This window comes from Triturus cristatus, chromosome 2_2, assembly GCF_964204655.1.
Source record: "Triturus cristatus chromosome 2_2, aTriCri1.1, whole genome shotgun sequence".
NCBI lineage: Eukaryota > Metazoa > Chordata > Amphibia > Caudata > Salamandridae > Triturus > Triturus cristatus.
The window spans coordinates 576,124,899-576,145,864 of NC_140582.1; the positions used below are offsets into that span (position 1 = coordinate 576,124,899).

The 20,966-nt window shown below is 48.7% G+C and overlaps 1 long non-coding RNA gene across 1 annotated transcript in view; it reads left to right on the forward strand.

The window, feature by feature from the left end:
• Positions 1-15,897: 15,897 nt before the first annotated feature.
• Positions 15,898-20,966, forward strand: part of LOC146862528 (uncharacterized) — a 47,060-nt gene continuing 41,991 nt past the window's right edge. Inside the window, exon 1 of the long non-coding RNA XR_014978471.1 lies at positions 15,898-16,225. This is a non-coding gene — a long non-coding RNA (uncharacterized LOC146862528). The remainder of the gene's footprint in view (positions 16,226-20,966) is intronic.

The following is a 20,966-nucleotide window of genomic DNA, read 5'->3' on the forward strand; positions in this document are numbered from 1 at the left end:
GAGTGAGTCGGGCGGTCATAGATCGGGTGGTGGCACACACCCACTCGGGGAGTCCCATCATCCCTAGGTGGGCCTTGCGCTCTACGTGCTTCCAGGGAGAACTCTCCAGGTCGTTCCCTAAGAGGCAGTCGACCGGCTGGGAGGTTCTTACGGCCACCTTGAGTTTACCTATCACCCCTCCCCACTCAAATGGCACCAGGGCTACCTGACACATACTTTCCCTATTGTCTGCAGAGATTACGGGGCAAAAGACATTGGGGAGGATCTGCTCCTCGGGAACTAGGTGCCTGAGGACACCGGTGATACTGGCCCCGGTGTCCCGCAGGGCCTCTACCTGGTGGCCATTGATCTTGACGAGCTGCCCATATTTCTGTGTGTTGGACGGTAGGAGGCTACCAGGGATCATTTCCCTATCTCCCAGGGATACTAGGGCCATAGCGGCGGGTTCCCACTCCTCGGCTTCCTCAACCTCCTCCCCCAGGGCTACGTTGGCTATCTGTCTCGCAGGGGTGACTTGGGTGGCCATGGGGCACTCTGGGTCAATGGCGTAGTGCCCGGGTTTCTGGCAACGAAAACATGTAACGGTCACCCGGTGTCCTCGTCTCCCAGGGGGCCCTGTTACTGGTGGGGGTCGCGCCGGGAAAGGTGGAGGTGGTGTCTTCGGGGGGCTAGGCTGGGACTCTCTCGGCCCTCCCTGGTTCCCTCCCCCTCTCTGGCGGGGTGGTCCCTGACTGGTTCGGGGGTACTCTCCTACCATGCCCCGGGAGACCCGGGTGTTGGTCCAGCGGTCGGCCTCCACAGCCAGCTTCCGGGGATCTGTGAGCTTGCTATCCAGCAGATGTTGACGAAGCTCTACGAAGCAGTTCGCAGCCAGATGTTCCCATAACATGAGGTCAGTGAGTTCGGCAAGGGTGGTGACCTTGCTGCCCTTGACCCACCCATCGAAGGCCCGACTAAAAAAGTTTACATACTCCACCCAGGTGGTGCCCGGGATCTTCCGGCAGTCCCGGAACCGTTGGCGGTACATTTCTGGGGTGAGGCCGTATCTTGTGAGGAGAGCCTCTTTCATGTGGCTGTAGGAGGTCTGCAGGGAGAGGGGTAGGTCGAGCAGGGTGTCCCTTCCTTCGCTCAGAAACCGCCCCCACAACCCCGCCCCCCAGTCCTTCTGTGGAATCCGATGGGAGGTCATGGCGACCTCGTAGGCCCGAAACCATTGCTGAATGTCATCGTTTTTATAATATTCTTTGACCACATCCTTGGGGATGTGGACCTTCTGTTCCGCTGGGGGGGCCGTCTCTCGGTTCCCCGAGGGCCTCCCGTCCTCATTTCGGGCCTTGAGCTCGAGCTCTTTTAAGCTGCGTTCGTGCTCTAGTTGGAGCTTTCTTCCTTCGTGCTCCCGTTGGAGCTTCTTTTCTTCCAGTTCGCCTTGTACGCGCATTTGCTCTACCGCTAGCTTTTTCTCCGCTAACTTCAATTCGCCCTCGATTTTGAGTTTAGCTAACTCGAGTTCATGACTGCGGCGTCTCTCTCTGTCCGCAAGTTCTCCCGGGGATAGGCCCCCGTCTGGTACAATGCCTTGCACCTGATTGTCGCTGCTTTCACTTGGAGGGGGTTCGGCTTCGTCGGGGCGCTCCCCCGTGCCTTCCGGGCGGGATGCCCCGGTCTCCACCCAAGTTTTCAGTGCTTTCTGCAAGTCTTCCTTAGTGTTGAGGCCAGTGGTAGCTATTTTAAGTTCTTTGCAAAATTGTTTTAGCTCTTTGTGTGTGTATTCTTCCAGATGCTCCACCTGGAACACTCTGTTGGCGTTGGTTTCTGCGGAGCTCATGGCGCTTCCTTCTGCCATCTCTGTAGGTCGTGCGTCCGTTGTTCACTGTACGATCTCTAGGTGATGGGCCCGAATCCCGTCGCTTGCCACCAATGTTAGACGGTGACCTCAGAGGAGCCCGGAAAGGGGTCCTGACTTCCCTGAGTCCCACCCGTGTTGTATTGTAGCCGGGCACTGGCGAGAGATTCCCCAGGGGGAGGAATCTCGCAACTAGGATCGTACTTCTGGCACCACACGACACAGAGAGGCCACACTGGGTATTCTCAGAAACAAGCTTTATCAAATAGGTATCACTGCAAATATGTACAAGGTGAGCACGGGCTCAAGAGTCTCGGAAAGGGTGGGGGTAGCGGGACAGTCTCTGGTAACGGTTCAAAGCAGGGATGTATCCGGCGCACAGCTCACAATCCTCGAGCTGGGGGATACGTGGTCGGAGTCGGGGTCCGGCGGGACCGTGAGAGTCTGGGGGAGCCGCGAGTCACTCAGCAGGGCTCAGGTACGAGTTCGGAGGTCTTACGATCTTCAGGGAGCCGCGAGTCACTCAGCAGGGCTCAGGTACAAGTTCGGAGGTCTTACGATCTTCAGGGAGCCGCGAGTCACTCAGCAGGGCTCAGGTACAAGTTCGGAGGTCTTACGATCTTCAGGGAGCCGCGAGTCACTCAGCAGGGCTCAGGTAGGTTCCAGTTCCAGGAGCCGCGACCACGTCAGCAGGCTCTCGTTGTTCCAGCGTCGAATCTGCCGGACAGTCTCAGAGCACCCCTTGTTATAGGTCGACCCCGCTTTGATGTCCGGAGTCTGCGCAGGCAGGGGTCTTGTCACCTGGGGGCCGCTTGTCGGGGTTTCCTGCTATTGTCTTTTGATCCTTTCAGGGCCGGGTCGGGAGGAGTCCCAGACACCCAGCAGGCACGGAGCCAGCCCGCAGGGAGGCCGGAGGGCCGATCGAAACCCATCGTCCCAGGGGAGTTCAGAGGTGCGATAGAAACTGCTCCTCCCTCTCTCATCCCCTGGAAGCGTGATGTCCTCCAGCCGGAGTGGCGCCTCGAGGCCCGGGTCGCGCTGGGGCCGGACGGCCATCTTGTTGCAGGGAGTGGGCACGCGGGCCCGGGGTGGCCGAAAGGAGGGAGGCCATGGACGGGGATGTCCGGGGTTGGTGCAGGTGTCCTGGTGGGAAAGGTCGGCTGGGCCGCGTGCTTGGGCTGCAGACACCAGGTTTCGGTGGTGCGGGGGCACGGAGGGCCTTTCTACGAGGCCGGGTCCAACAGAATGTTTATGTTTGAGCACATAATTGGTTTCACATTGAGCACAATGTTTTTAGACAAATTTTCATATTTGTGATGTGACTGTGGTTTTCACGTTCTGTTTTTTTATGTATGTCTAAGTTTTGAATAGGTATGAACTAAATGTATAAAATTAATCTGAGGCCAGGTTTATTTCATAAAATGTCCTCTATGTTGAAGTAAAAGTATGTATTAAATTCACAGCCACCTCTTGTTGTTGTTTATAGTTCAACTTTCTAAAAATAGCATTTTCAGAATTCTGATTAGAAATGTAACATTACCTTTAAAGAGGGTTTTTAATGACATTTCCATAGACACCAAACTCAAGCTGCCTACTTGCTCGAAATTGAGAGTTATTACTTATCAAATGAAATATGGCAATGCAAGGTTATCCTAGGGGAGTGGTAGGTCTTGTAGTAGGTAGGGGAGTGGTAGGTCTTGTAATAGTGAAAAACAAATGTAAGAGATTTCACTACCAGGACATGTAAAACATAAAAGTACATGCCCAACTTGTTATATACATCAAACCCTGCCCTCTGGGCTGTTCAGGACCTACCCTAGGGGTGACATATGTATTTAAAGGGATGGTTTGGGCCTGGCAAAAAGTTTATTTTGCCAAGTGAAAATGGCAGTTTCAGACTGCACACACAAGCTGCACTGACAGTCCTGAAACATATTTAAAAGTGGCACAGAATGTGTTGTAAGCCCAATAGTAGAATTTAATTTATAGGCCCTGGGCACATTTAGTAACACTTTACTAGGGACTTAGAAGTAAATTAAATATGCCAATTGAGTTTAAGCCAATTCTATTATGTATAAAGGAGAGAGCACAAGCACTTTAATACTAGTTAGTAGCGGTAAAGTGCCAAAAACAATGGGTTCAGAAAACAGGAGGGGGAAGGCAAAAAGTTAGGGGAGAATCACGTCAAGGATGTCAGTGTCCCTTCCAGCTGAAAGTGGGGAGAATTACCCAACCTACTGGGAGTTCTCCTTACTAAGGTAGAAAAAGCTGGAGAGACCATCAGCATTGGCGTGGTTTGTTCCAAGAGGGTGTTCCACCATAAAGTCCATTCCCTGCAGGGAGATAGACCACCTCAACTGTTTAGGACTCTCACATCTTATCTGTTTCAGCCATCTTAGAGGTCTGTGGTCTGTTTAAACCCAGAGCTGAGTGCCAAACAGATATGGTCTCAACCTCTTTATCGCCCAAACCACTGCAAAGGCTTTTCTTTCTATTGTACTCCACCTCTGGTTCCTGGGAAGACTACAATCCTGTGTACGTAGGCGGCACTGAAGTTCTCCAATCCAGCCAGAATCTGGTTGGCCAACCTCTGGAAGGTGTCAGGGGAGTTCTTCAACCCAAAGGGCATTAACCGGAACTGGAAGTGGCCTTCTGGGGCAGAGAACAGAGACCTCTCCTTGGTCCTCTCAGTTAGGGCAATCTGTCAGTACCCAGATATTAAGTCAAGCATGCTGAGAAACTTAGCAGCCCATCACCTATCAATGAGCTCATCAATCCAGGAAATGGGGTGTGCATCAGAGATCATGACTACATTGAGCCCCCGGTAATCCACACAGAACCTAAGGCTAGGGGTGGTACCTCGAGGTGCAGCCTTGGGGGCCAGCATCTCTGGGCTGGACCAAGGGCTGTTTGAGTGCTCAATGGCCCCTAGCTCCAGCATTTTTTAGACTTCTCCTACATGTCGGCTCTCACCTTATCTGATGGCCTGTAGATTTTACTCTTCACAGACATATTGCCCACAATATCAATATCATGGGTGCACAATATAGTGAGTCATGGGGTGAGGGAGAAAAGAGGCAAACTGCCCCAACAATTGGCAGTAGTCCCTCTTTTGCTTTAAGGTCAGTGTAGGGGAGAGGCTGATAACTTCCACTGATCCATTCTGCTCCTTGGTAAAAAGGAGGTCAGGGGGAGGTTCACTCTCATCCTTCATCACATCATCTTTGACTAGGAGCATGGTAACCTTAGGTCTCTCAAAGTGGGGTTTGAGGTGATTGACATGCAAAACCCTTAAAGTGTTCCTAGGGAGTCTTAATGTCCACAAGGTAGGAGTCCTCAGTTTTGTGTTCTTTCACTTCATAGGGTCCAAACCATTAGTCTCGTAGGGCCCGGGGCTCCACTGACTCCATTACCCACACTTTTTGGCCAGGCTGAAACTCGACTAGAGCATACACTGCAGAATGCATCTGAGGCCATCCTCTTCAGACCCTGATCTCCCCTAGGTGACCTGACAGGGGAACGTCATGACTCAGCTCCAGTTGAAAGGCCATGTAGCACAGAGGGGCCACCAACAGCAGGCTCAGGAGACTTAGGCTCACTATACAGGGGACCATTCTCCCAATAGTTCAGGTGATTACCAGAGGTGTTGCAGCTGCCTGGGCCTCTGTCTGCTGCCCTAGACCCTCCTGAGTAGGGCACTCCTTCTGCACCCTGCAGAACTCCTCCTTGAGGGACCTGCCAATTGGTCAGTTCAAGTAGGTTTCCCAGGGCGGCAATGTCCTCCCCTGTAAGTTTCGGGTGTCACCCTCAGGACCAGCCTCCTCCTGGACTGTGGAAGTTTCTCAAGCAGGTTTGCGGCACCCCTTGCCCTTCCTCTTTTTGGCAGGTACTTGGGCAATTCTTCCAGGCTCCAGGTCCTCCTGACAACCCTCTTGGGTGGCCATGGACCTTGTGGTGAAGCACACCACTCAGACAACCCTAGCATATCCAGGCAGGCGCAGAGCTCCACCTCTTTCCAGATGGTGTGCTCTAGATCATTACCAAGCAGAACTGGAGAATGATCACCGAGGAGCACCTCAACTCCACCCTCAACCACGATCCCCTCCCACCACGACCGATGCCAACTCTGCAGTCAAAAAACTACACAAATGGATCACCAACTGCGCAGACAAGCTCGCCCACGTCCGCAACCCTGGCAGACAGCGCCCCAGGAAGGCCACTTGGTTAACCATCGACCTCCAACAATCCAGATGCACCCACAGACGTCTCAAGAAGCTATGAAGGAACAGCAAAACCACGGAAGATCGGACTACGGACAAGAACGCCATGACAGAATACCACCAACTCATCAGATCCACCAAAAGGACCTTTATCCAGAGCAAAATCCTCGCCAACTCCAGCAACTCAAAAGAACTCTTAGCATCATTCAGGAATGCACCAAACCCCCCAGCGAAGCCACGGACGTCACACCCTCCCAGGACCTCTGCAACAAACTCGGCTCCTACTTTCATCTGAAAATAAAGTACCTCCACAACAACTTCAACCAACAGACACCAAACACCGAAACCACCTCTTCCTCCAGCAACTGCAGCCAGCCTACCATATCCACCTAGACCCCCATCACCACTGAAGACACTACCAAGACCATGAAAAACATCCACTCAGGAGCTCCCACGGACCCCTGCCTGCCGCACATCTACCACAGAGCCGCAGCTGCCATTGCACCCGAGCTACAACGCACCACCAATGCCACTTTCGAAGCCACTTGCCCCGAAGACTGGAAACACACAGAAGTCAAGCCCCTCCTCAAGAAGCCCTCTGCAGACCCGACGGATGTCAACACCAAGCTAACAAACTTCATCGAAGAGAAATCCATTCTCGACCCTTCCCAATCTTGATTCCGCAGCAACCACAGCACCGAGACCGCCCTCCTCGCCGCCACTGATGACATCCGCACTCTTCTCGACCAAGGCCACACCGCGGTCCTCATCCTACTAGACATCTCTGCAGTCTTCAACAGCGTATCCCACTGCACTCTCACCGTTAGACTCTACAATGCCAGCATACAGGGAACTACCCTCGACTGGCTCCGCTCCTTCCACACCAGCAGAACCCAAAGAATCAGACTCTTGCCCTTCCTCTCCGAACCCACAGAGATCAACTGTATCATACCCCAAGGATCATTGCGCAGCCCCACGCTCTTCAACATCTACATGGCCCCCATCGCCACAATGGTCAGACAGCATGGACTCAGCATAGTAGCCTATGCTGATGACAACTAGCTCATCCTCTTCCTCACAAAGTATCCCCACACCACCAAACTCAGCTTCCCGAAAGGAATGAAAGACGTTGCATCCTGAATGAGCAGCAGCTGCCTGAAGCTCATCTCAGAGAAGACAGAAGTCCTCATCCTCGGACCCACCCTCTCAGCATGGGACATCACCTGGTGGCCCACCGCCCTCAAAACCCCCACACTCCCATGGACCATGCCCAAAACCTCAGCTTCATACTCGACTTCTCCGTCACCATGACCCGACAGATCAACACTGTTACCTCTACCTGCTTCAACACCCTCTGCATCTGTCGCAAGACCTTCAAATGGATCCCCACTGAATCCAGAAAGACTGTCACCCACGTACTCCTAACAAGCAGACTGGACTACGGGAATGCCCTCCACGCCACAATCAACAACTCCCTGCTCCGTAAACTCCTTACCACCCAGAACACTGCAGCCAGACTTGTCCTCAGCATCCGACGACAACATCATCCAACACCTGAGAAACCTTCACTGGGTCCCCTTCGAGAAGAGAGTAACCTTCAAGCTACTCACCCACGTCTACAAATCCCTCGACAACACCGGACCCCAATACCTCAATGAAAGAGTCTCCTTCCATGTACCCAAGATAAGCCTCCGCTCCGCTGACCTCGCCCTCTCCGAAACCCCACACAGCCGCAAAGCCAGAGCCAGCGGAAGAGCATTCTCCTACACCACGACAAAGACCTGGAACAAGCTCACGGTCAACATCAGACGCTTCCCCACTCTGCATACCTACAGGAAGAGCCTCAAGACCTGGCTCTTCGGCTGACCCAGTGCTGCACCCCAGTGCCTTGAGGCCGTCACCGGCGAGTAGTGTGCTTCACAATTCCCTGATTGATTAATTGACAATCCACTGGCATGGACGGACTTGGACTCACAGCTACTCTTAAGGAACCTGAGACTCTCCCACTAAAAGAGAACCAGAGTTACTAGTTAGTGACTCTCATGGTTTTCAGTTACAATAACCTGGTGGGATGCATTAAGGGCTACCTGCTCTCAGGTTACCAGATGACATCTGACAGTTGTCATGCTGACTCTAGTGTCTCCCAGAGCCTCCACACTCTGCCCATTGATGGTGACCCACTGCCAATATTTCTTAGTGTTGCTAGGAGTCTGGGCCTTTGGCACCATCTCTCTGTCAGCCAGGGACACTAGATTAACCTCTGCACTACCCCCACACAAACTTGAGTAATATCCTCCCCAAATGTTACATTCACCAGCCCTTATCTGCTCGCTAGTGGGGGGTGGTGCCTGTTTGGGAAACTTGGCATCTCCCTTGTTGTTCCCAAACTGTTGGCACTCATAGCACTTTTGGGCTGCCTTCCCTGAGGACTTGTTGTCAAGGAACCATTTTTTCATCTGCTCTGGTGAGGACTGGGAGTCCTGACCTGTGGAACTATTTTGGGGACCTTTAGAGAACTCCTTGTTTTTATTAGGGGTGGGCACAGAATTCTGCTTTGCCAGTGGAGTTCATGGAGTTTTACCCAATCCCCGTTCCGTGCTGCATGCAGGGTTCCAAAAAACTCCACGAAGTGACCCAGAGGGGAGTTTCTTTTTCTAGCAGCTCGCCAACGGTAAGTTGGCGAGTACTTATGTAAACAAATACTGCGCTAGACCTCCTCCTGTCAAGATTTCTCATCGTGGGAGGTAGCGGCAGGTTGCGACCGCTCACACTGAGAAATCTGCCATTCTCTTTGAGGAAGCTGCCGCTCGAGTAGAATGTCTACTCGAGCGGCAGAAAGCAGCAGCGCCCTCTGGCGTAACGCTTAGTGCATCCTGGCGCTAAAAATCAGTGCGAGCAACACAACTTAATGGACTCTGCCACTGGCGGAACTCCGCAGAGCGTGGCAGAGTTTTTCTGGCACTTCGCGGAGTTACGCAGAATAAAACTCAGAAAACTTAGCCCAGGCTTAGTTTTTATGTGTGTGACTCCCCTCCTTCTTGTGGGGACCCTGCCTACCCTTGTGATGATCCTTCCCCCAGATACCTTCTTGTGGATCCTGGTGCTGCGCCAGCGCTCTGCCTCCTTAGAAAGCTCCCTAGAGTCAGTGAGGTTACTATCAATCACTTGATGCCGCAGATCTGCACAACAAAGACTGAGCATGTACCGTCTTGCAATTAAGTTTTGTAGCCACTGGCAACCCTACACCCAGCCACCCAGCGCCTTGCAAACAGAATCTACACAGTCCACCCAGGATGGATAGGCCAGCTTCTGGCTGTCCTTAAACCTTTGCACATACTTTTCTGGGGAGAGACTATATTTACTGACAAGGGTTTCATTCATGGGAGGCTACCTCATGCTGTCCTCCTTCTCTAGGGTCAGTAGGGCATTCGTTCCCTCACTTTGGTATTTGTTTCCAGATGGTAGCCCCCAGACATCCTCAGGGATTATATGCACCTGCAAAGCTACCTCATAAGCTTCAAATCATTTGTCAATGCCGTCCCCTAAAACAAAGTCAGGCACCAGATCTTTAGGAGTGTGGACCCTCTTGTCTCCAGAGGTCACTGTAGGGTTGCTGCCACCATCACTGCTGGACCTTGCCTATCTTGCTGGGATGTCAACTTCCTTAAGGATCCTCTGAAGAGCAAACCACTCAAAAGTGATTTATTCCTCCATGCCACTTTTCCCTTACTAAGACCCTCTTAACCTCAGCCTTCAGTTGCTTTGCCCCCATGGCCAATTACTTTTCCTCTGTGTCCCTTCCTAAGGCCTGCCAGCCTGCCAGCCTTCTTTTGCTCTGCCTCTATAGCCAGGTTTTTTCCTCCAATTTTATCTTTAACTGGGCCATCTACAGTCTATACTCCCTTTTGGCCTTCATGTCTGCCAGCTTCTCTGGGGACAGGCCATGAGAAGACATAGGGAGTTCCAACTCTGGAGACAAGTTGACTGCTGGGTCTCAAAACCTCCACCCCGCCCTTCTCTGGCCCTTCCACATCATCCTCTCCATCCTCGTAATCTGTTGTGACTAGCAACTGCTGGACCTCCACCCGAGCCCTCAGATACTTTTTAGAGCGCCACCTTCCTGGTGTTCCTTTTGGCAGGCAGCGCACTGTCCTTACAAAATTCCTTGAGCTCATTCACAGTGTAGCTCTCCAAATTGAGAAGACTCATATTCCTTACTTGCGGTGAAGCCACAGACACAAACAGTCGGATAGAGTTATGGTGAATTTGGAAAACAAATGCTGTCAAACTTGGCACTCTCTACAGGGTCATCCCAAAACCTTGTTCTCTCTCTTTCTGGATCCCTGCATTTAGGGCTTTATCTTCATTTCTTCTTTGGACCTTTGCCCTTTTTGCCCATTTCTGCAGAACGGGAGTCATGGATTCATTGTGGCTAGCTATCAAATGCATGAGTAAAGAGCACAGATCATCTTTGTTAAAGATCAAATGTGACCAGATTGTGCCCATAGCATTTTATCTGACAAAAGAATCATTTGACAGCATTGTTATGGCTACCCATAGGCTTTAACTGGGCATTTCTTCCTGTGCAGTATATGGCAAAACAAAATTCGGGAAATACCATATAACAATTCATCTGTAGGGGATAGCTGCTATCTGTGAGTTAGTGTTGCAGGAGGACAAACAGCTCTAAGACCTGTGCTATAGTCGTCCTGCTGATGTTCAGAAGCAGATCAGTTTCTCTGAGGGCCAAAATTGACAGCTTTCTGTCTGAGGAAAAATAATATTAGTTGAGGATTCGACGGTCACGCATGTTGGGTAGATTCATTCTAGTGCAGTACAATTGAGCATTGTAAAAGACTAGGTGCTCCAAATGGTGAGTAAATCTTGAAGTTTATTTAAACAGAGGCACAGTACATGTTCAAATAGTGAAAAACAGCAGTAACTGAAACCTTGGGGCTCTGGAACATGGAACCAGGAATGTACAACGCAGGTACATGGTTCCATTTTCCTAGCAGGAAAATAGCATGAGGGTAGAGAGAAAAGAGGAGAGGGAGATGCAACACATCTCACCTCTAACAAAAACAAAGGAAAGAGGAAGGGGAAAGAAGATATTAAGACAAATAAAACCTGGTTCTGTTATTACCTTTGACTCTGGACGCTACAGAATGGGCAGGATGAGAGGAGTTGCAATTTGAATTGAGAGAGTCAAACAATAGCAAAGTTACATCTCTGTCTGTGCTAAGCCCTAGAGACTTACATTTGGCAACTCTCCTCACATTCCACACTCTCCCATCCTGGGTAATGACACTGTTCTTGCAAACCTTAACAATCTTGATGGGATGACCAAACTTGGAAATCCCTTTTGCCGAGAAACCGGGTTTTTTAATCCTAACCCATTCTCCTACAGTTAAATCAGGTACTTTCACATTCATTTTAGAGTCAAACAAAACTTTTATCTTGTTTTGTTTTTCTTCTACATGCTTAGCGACAAGATTAACATCAATGCTGTCATCAGCTTTGTTAACTTTCTTAATCCACCAAGGGCAAATATCCGAGGTAGGTTCTCTGCCCTTCAAAAGTCTGTAAGGGCTCACTCCCATCACAGAATGGGGAGTGATACGGTACATCCACAACCTCTTCCTTACCACCACCCCTCCAAGGTTCACTGGACATGTAAGCAGATTGAATACCATCCTTAAGAACGCAGTTAAACTGCTCCACTTGGCCGTTCTCTCTTGGTTCGTACAGGGATGTGGTCACATTCTTAATGCTACACAAATGGAGGAAACTCTCTATCTCCTGAGAAGTGAATTGTACCCCATTGTCTGTCACTAGGACTTCGGGGAAACCCTCACGAGCAAAAACTTCTTTAAAAAATGTAATGATGACCTGAGTGGAGGGGCTAGTCACGAACTTTACCTCAGGCCACTTGGAATGGTAGTCTATCATGACAAGAGCGAAACGGGCATTAGAAGGCAGATGCCTAAAAGGACCTGAAACATCAAATGCTACCTTTTGCCAAGGACACTCAGGCCAAGAAACAGGCTTAAGAGGGGCAGAGGAAACCTGGAGCATCTTGCCATTACTGATGCAGTCTTGACATTCCCTTACAGCTCTATCAACCATTTTGTCGAGACCAGGCCACCAAAAATGGGCCCGGATAAGGCGATTCATGGAGGACATACCTCGGTTTCCCTGATGGGCAAGCGATAACATTTTCTTTTGCATGGAAACAGGAGGAATGATTTTACCTCCTTTGAAGAGCAATCCACGATCTTCTTCAATCTCATTAGAGACATGACAAAAAGGAGCAATTTCAGTGGTGGCAGACTTTTCTCTGGGCCAACCCTTCTTTAAACACTCAATAACCAGTTGACACACAACATCATTATTCATTTCTGTCACCCACTCAGATTCTGGCAAACACACAAATTCCGGAGAAACAAAATCCTTGATAGTTGCAACTATGTCCACTTCTTGTTCATCAAGGGACACACCAACATCAGAACAGGGTAAATTTGATAAGAAATCGGCAGTAACATTGCTCTTGCCGGGAACATAAACAACTTCAAAATCATATTCCTGTAACCTTGAAGTGAGATGAGCAATACGAGCTGTAGAATTCCACTCCCCCAGGAGATAAGATACCAACAAGGGGCTTAGTGTCAGTCCTAAGTATAAATCTGTTTTCCCACACATAGTTGCGGAAATGTCCGATGGCCCAAATACATGCTAACAATTCCCTCTCGATGACAGCATACCTCCTCTCAGTAAAAGAAAGGGTCCTAGAAGCAAAAGCTACACACCACTCTTCTTTTCAGGAGTACTGGCTAAGTACTCCACCTAAACCGTAAAGGCTAGCATCAACAGTAATGATACATTTTTTGTTGAGGCAAAAGGACTTAAGAGTGGGAGCATTGACTATCTCGTTTTTTATCTGTTTGAAGGCTGTCTCTTGTCTCTCAGACCAGAGAAACTCAGTGGACTTCCTGGTCAGGTCTCTGAGAGGCTCCATCTTAGTGGCAAAATTTGGTATGTATTTGCTGTAATATTCGCACAAACCCACGAAAGAAAGACATTTCTCTCTATTGTCAGGAGAGGGTGCATTGATGATGGCATCTACCAAAGACTTTTTGGGCACTACACCATCTCCTGAGAGTGTATGACCAAGTGACCAAGATATTCCACTGATTTACAGAAAAATTTACATTTTCCAGCTTTAAGTGGCAAACCACACCTTCTCATCCTCTAGCAAACTTCTTCTACATGTTGGGAATGATCATCCTTATTTTTAGAAAGAATTAGGATATCATCCTGGAAACATTTCACAAAATTACTGACATCTTTAAAAATATGATACATGGCCCTCTGCAGCACAGATGCAGCTGATGCCAGCCCGAAAGGCATCCTCTTAAACTGAAATAACCCATGAGGTGTGATAAAGGCAGTGTAATGTTTGGAGTCTTCAGTAAGTTCGATTTGATGGTACGCAGACCGAAGATTGAGTGTGGAAAAAAACAGGCACCATCCAGCATGCACACCATTTCATTTATATTGGGAGGGGGTGGCAATCAGCCACTAAATTGGCATTCAATGCTCTCGTATCAACTCACAACCTAATACTGTTGTCAGGTTTTTGGGCTAAAACAATTGAAGAAACCCCTTCGGATGACTCAATTTCCTCAATGATGCCACCCATGAACATGTCATCCAACATCTTCTTCAATTCAGCTCTAATGCTGATGGGTACCCCCCTTAGCTTCTGCTTAATAGGTACAGATCCCTCTCTTACTTTGATCCTGTGGCTGAATCCAATACGTTTTCCAAGATTTTCAGAGAACACATCAGGGTATAATTTTGCAAAATCAGGATCAGCAGAGGTTAGCGATAGAACAGACACGGGGTCCCTGTTCCTAGGGTTCAATATAATACCCAGCTTGGCCTGGTCCAATCACCCTAAAACATTGACACCTTTAAACGCTACATAAAGTTTGATTATGGCTGTGTTCTCTTTAAATTCAATAAGTACTTCCTTGAAACCTATGAAATCGATGGTGGAACCATCAAAATTATCCCACTATATCAGGTTTGCTCAAAGAGTTTAGGTCAAACAGATCTCCAAAGGATTCTAAACAATAATCTTTAGTGATAATGGTCCAAGGTGACCCAGAGTCTGCCATTAACTCCAGTTCCCTTGCCAGAACATGTACAAAACATTTGGGGGATCAAATCTTGTCGACCTCAGAGAGTTCAAATGAATTTTGAATGGAAACCACAATTCCAGACTCTAAATTTTCCTGGGTATGGTCACAACTTGAAATATCACAAGACACACAAGAAATGTTCCCTTTGGAAGAGGAAGGAAAACTATTTCTTGTGTCAGGGACACCCTTCTTGGTATCCTTGCACATCTTGGAAAAGTGGCCTGAATGTCCACACTTACGGCATTCCTTACCTATAGCAGGACAACGTGGAAAGGAAGCCAGGTGCCCCAGATTACCACACCTGTAGCAGTAGAATTTGTTTGGTTAGAGTTACTCTTGTTGTTGGACAAGTATTTTGAAGTGGTGGGATTGACACTGTTAACCTCACTGGAAGTGAGATTTTTAGTCTCTTTGTTAAGTGACTTGATCCACTTCTCAGATTGCTCCAGTGCTTTGGCCGTACTGATGGCAGTTTCTAAATTGGTGTCAACCATTATCCAGAGTTGCACCTGTACTTTTTTGTTTCTCACATGGACAATGATTTGGTCTCGGATCATTTCAGCAGTTATTAAATCAAAGTTGCAGTGCAAAGACAGGGCACGGAGAGCGGTTAAAAATTCGTCAAAGGTCTCTCCCTAATCTTGAGCTCTGGTATAAAATTTAAATCTGTTTAAAGCAACACTAGTGGTTGGTTTAAACCTGTTCTCAATATGCAAAATGGCTACATTATATACATTGTGATCACCACCATATCTAACAGGAGGCAGAGTTCCATAGACTAACTGTCCTTCAGATCCTAAATAGTGGAGGAAAATGTTCTTTTGTCTCTCGGCAGACATGCGTTCACCATCAATAGCTTTTATGTAGGTGATAAATTCTTCTTTCCATCTTGTCCATGGAATAGGAGGTTCCCCTTTGTTTTGTAGAAACTTTGATGGTGAATCAAACTGCATTGTAATAATATGGAGGTAATAGTCACTGAAGTATAAAACACACTAACACTATTTAAAATCATGACAATGAGACCTTGGTAATGGAAAATTATCTGAATAAAGGCATAGTATAAAGATCAATAAATAGAATTAAATGAAAAAATATATATGCACACAAAACAATATAAAGACTGAACTTGTTACCAATATACAACAATGTGCATTACAGAAGGTGTGCCTGTCACCGCAGGCATGCAGAACGTGGAAGAAAGAACCAATGTATTTAAATAGATGTATCAAGTGTGCCTTTCACTGAGCCGGTAGGTTGCGAACCATATGAAATAATCTGTAAAGTCAAGGTGTGCCTGTCACCGCTAAAGAACAGGCTTTCCTACCTGTGTATACAAAGAAGGTGTGCTCATCACCGTGCATAATGAGAACACAAGAGAGTAATTAGCAAAGTGTGTTCATTGCTGAGTGAAAGATATTGAGAGCTGGTTACCAAAGTTACTGGAGTCGAACTCCACAATGCGCAGGCACCGACAGTACAAACATGCGTGGTAGCACAAATCGGACTTTCCGATGTATGCACAGTCAAAATGCAGGAAGCTGATAAAATCCAATTGAAACAGGTGAAGAAATCCTGCTCCAAAATGGCCACCGGCGTGACGAAGCACGGCGTACCCATCGTAAGGAGTGGAAAGAGGAGAGGTGCAGAATTGGAGGAAGCACAGCAGCTAGGCAACCGTATGGAAGTGTGACGCATGCAAAATAAAGCACTCCACAAAAGGCAAGAAGGCACTGCAGAGGACGATTAACAGTTCGAGTGATGGCCGTTGCTCCACAGAATATGTGAAAATGTCAACATTTTGCCAACAAGGCGTTTGAAGGCTGACAAACTCACGGTTTGGATGGCAGCACTCACAAAAGTCGTGCGGAAGTAGCGGAGTGGCACTCGAAGACAATACACAGCAGGAACACAAAGACGGGTCGGTGGAAGACGTCGCAGCACCTGTGCCTCTGAAAGTAAGTAGCCAGCAAAGTCTTCTGTAGATCGTCACCAAAGTAAAAGACGAGGTGCTCCAAATGGTGAGTAAATCTTGAAGTTTATTTAAACAGAGGCACAGTACATGTTTCAATAGTGAAAAACAGCAGTAACTGAAATCTTGGGGCTTTGGAACATGGAACCAGGAATGTACAACACAGGTACATGGTTCCATATTCCAAGCAGGAAAATAGCATGAGGGTAGAGGGAGAAGAGGAGAGGGAGATGCAACAAGCATACCTACTCTTAATTCTGGAGTGTACTTGCTGCCTCTCCTGACTTTCCTCCGGGCTTCCATCTGCGACAACCGGCATTTCTTCAAGTCTGACAAAATGTGATACAGAAGTAGCTATAGTTGTGCAGTATGTGTATGGTGTTTACATAAACGTATACATTGCTCCAATCATGTTCTGCATCAATTATGTGAGACGAACCAACATACCAAACAGTTTTAGGTGCTAGTATGTTTTTCTAAAACCAGGACTATTTTTTCATATTTCCCGTCTATATATTGAATTGTTTTGCAACACTTTTCTCGTCAATGGATTTCTTGTTGGTAGTTTTCTGCTATTTTGTTCAATATTTTGCCTTTTTTACATGATGTAAAAAGTTTCTTTGATCAATACATGTTTTAAATTAACGTCATATTCTAAATGAGGACATCAATCTGGCCTGTCAAACTAGGGAAGCTGAAGTATATTTGAAATTCCCCTTGCATGCAGAACACACGCAAATCCAGCAATTATAATCAGAGCCTGTAAGCCCATTTAATTGATTCGTCGGGATCAAGCAAGGCATCACAATCATTAGGAAATCTTTAAATATGAAATGTTACTCTGTTTTTCGTTTATTAAATTCATTTTAGAGCTGACATCCACAACTTATATGTTCAGTTGAATTTCAGATGTCAGTGAAGGCTTCAAAAAAGAGTCATTGCTATTCAAGCACAATATATAGAGTCAATAATCAATTAATATCCTCTTAATTAATATGCAGATTAACCATTCCCTTTAACAACATCATACCTTCATACAGTGGCATCAGTTGATTGCAATAAAAAAATCGGAATTGAAACTGGCAACTGCGAATGCTGCATGCACCTTTACATCAGTAAATAATATTATTAGATAGGACAATAAAGACTAAAGATCTGAATTCAAGAATGACAGTCAAGATATTGGTGTATAAAATACTTCATAGAGCATTAAAATGGACCTCTCTGCATGAGAACTAAGGTGCCAATTCCGATCCTGTAAAAGCCGGGTACGAATGGTCGTACGGAGCGTATTCTCCGTCCGACTCGTCCCCGGGTAAAACACCTTACAAACCCTGCAAGTACGATTCGTACAGAAATACAATTTCCGTACGAGTCGTACAAAAGACCGACCGACAAAAAAATACCCACAATTCCGATCCGGGACACTGCGTACGTGACGTCCGGACGGAGTCAGGCAGCGTTTTACTAACCAGCAAGTACGATCCGTGCCTACGTCACTCCGCACGGATAATATTTTACGGCAGCCAAAAACTCCCAGGAAATTGAGGACGACGCGAACAAGGAGCACCGGTACGCGACGGACAGCCATGGACTCCATCCTACGTGTCATCCCGGCCCTCATAGCCTACGACCTTGTGTACAGAAACCGATGCAGATGCCGCAGAAGGTCAGAACAACCCCCAGGGGCAAAGGGGGGGGGGGGCAAGGGGCAGGAAACATAACCCACACCCCACAAAAAACAAATATATCCTGCACATTAATTACCTCCATGGTCTGGTCACTTCGGGGGGCATGTCCACCAATCCCACGTCCCGCCACAACGGAAGTGGACGTGGACGCGTACCCGTCACCACCACCATTGCAGTGGTGATGTAGGGGTACGCGTGTACAGACCGTACCCACGCCCCCCAGAGCGTGGGTATGGTCCGTACACGCGTACCCCTACATCACCACTACAATGGTGGTACGGACCGTACCCACGCCCCCCAGAGCGTGGGTACGGTCCATACATGCGCACCCCTACATCACCTCTACAATGGTGGTACGGACCGTACCCACGCCCCCCAGAGCGTGGGTACGGTCCGTACACGCGTACCCCTACATCACCACTACAATGGTGGTACCAACCGTACCCACGCCCCCCGAGCGTGGGTATGGTCTGTACCACCATTGCAGTGGTGATGTAGGGGTACGCGCGTACGGACCGTACGCATGCCCCCCAGAGCATGGGTACGGTCCGTACCACCAACATCCACCCCCCCTGGGACCCACTCTAAACAACATTGCATGTCTGTCACACCTGTACACAATGCCAGAAGTGACAGACACAAAAAAAGTGCACAGGCAAAGGTAGTGGAGTCAGCACTCACCTGCTCCCCTGGTCGACCATACAGCATGGGGTACCGTGGGAGGATCACATCCAGCAGGGCCTCGTTCTCCTCCTGGGTGAAAGGCTGGGCCCTCTTCACAGTCCTTGACATGGTGCCAGAGGGAGACAATACAGCAGCAGTGGTATCGACTGACATATTGTGCAGGCAAGTGCCCTCTCATGGGTTCTGCCTGCCTTATATCTGCATTGCTGGCCTATTTCATTTACAGGAGTACAGACTGATTGGTCAGACTCATTTGCATCCTACGTTTCCTCCAATCCCTTTAAACATACACCAGTGACAGCCTTAGCATCTTTCGAATTTGCAGCATCATGTCAAGTCAACAACCACTTTGCAACAATGTATAATGTGGCCAACTGCTTTTTCCAGACCACATGATGTAAAGTTTTGAACTTGAAACTCGGTATCCATGACAACCAGCATGCATTTATGCCCTAATACTTGTCCCTCATGTGTCCCCATTGTAATTTTTAAATCCCCACACAGGTACGGCGCGTTTCACACGTACCCCTAGGGCACCATCACTACAGTGATATGGCCCGTACTCGCGCGTGTACGGGCCGTACACGCGTGAGTATGGCCCCTATCACTATAGTTGTGTTACCGTAGGCCATAGTGATAGGGGGCGTACTCACGCGTGTACGGTCCGTACATGCGCGAGTACTGCCCCTATCACAATGGCCTACGGTAACACAACTATAGTGATAGGGGCCGTACTCACGAGTGTACGGCCCGTACACGCATGAGTACGGCCCCTATCACTATGGCCTACCGTACCACAACTATAGTGATAGGGGCCGTACTCACGCGTGTACGGACCGTACACGCGTGAATATGGCCCGTACTCGCGTGTACGGCCCGTACACGCTTGAGTATGGCCCCTATCACAATGGCCTATGGTAACACAACTATAGTGATAGGGGCCGTACTCACGCGTGTACGGCCCGTACAAGCGTGAGTACGGGCCGTACTCATGCGTGTACGGCCCGTATACACGGCCTCAGAGCGTGTGTACTGCGTTTCACAGCTTACACTGGTGATAGGAGGTGCACACAAAAGGAATGGAGGTGTCAGACTCACACAAGGCTGTACATCAAGTCATTGTCAGTGCAGTCCTTCATGTGCAGGGCCTAGGTGTGTCAGGCAGTGATGTGGCACATGTCTCCTCATGTTGTGGCACAATAGATGTGTGATGAGCTGTTTACACATGTCATGCTTCTCGCAAGAGTTGATTGAGCGCTTGACCACCCGGCTGGAACCACACCTCCAACCGCGACACAGGTATCCTACTGCTCTGACCCCCGAGATGAAGGTGATGGTAGCCCTACATTTTTTTGCCACCGGTATCTTTCAATTCACCATAGCTGATGTCGGTGGCATGTCCCAGACAATGTTCAGCCGTGTCCTGCATCATGTTTTAGAAGCCATTTTGGAGCACCTGGATGAATTCATCCATTTTCCCACTCATGAGCAGTTGACAGGTGTCAAGGGTGAGTTCTATGCCCTGGGAGGGATGCCTCATGTAATTGGGGCCATTGATGGGACACATGTGGCTTTGGTACCACCACAGGCACAGGAGGTAGCCTTTCGGAACCGCAAACATTATCACTCTATTAATGCCCTTGTGGTGTGTCTACCTAACATATGGATTTCCCATGTCTGTGCCCGTTTTCCAGGGTCAGCACACAATGCCTACATCATGAGGCATAGCAGGGTGCCAGAAATGATGGTGCCGCTGCACGACGAATGAGCATGTCTTGTTGGTGGTTATACTCTGTTTGTCCTCTGTTTAGCGGTATCTTTGTATCTTACGGAGTCTCCTGACCCACTTCTTCACATGATGTTTCCATGTAGGGGACTCTGGCTATCCCAACATGCCATGGCTGATGACGCCTCTCCGCAATCCCAGAACAGCCGCAGAACACCGTTACAACGACGCCCATGGGCAGACCAGGCGCGTGATTGAGAGGACGTTTGGACTCCTGAAGAGCCGATTACGGTGCCTCTACAAGACCGGCGGGTCCCTCCCATATGCCCCGGTGAAGGTCTGCAAAATCTTCCTTGTGTGCTGCATGCTGCACAACATGGCAGTGGAGAAGGCAGTGCCACTCATCCTGGATCCCGATGAGCAGGAACATCCACCCATGGAGGATGAAGGGCTTGGGCACGAGGAAAGTGAGGAGGAGGAGGAGGAGGACATCCGGAGTCAGCTCATCCGCAACTTCTTCTCATAATGGTGAGTCCCTGTGTCTGAGTGCACGCTTTGAGCCTTGTGTGGCATGTGTTTCAATGTGTGTGTCCAGCTGACTGTGTGCTAAGTGACTTGGAGGTGTG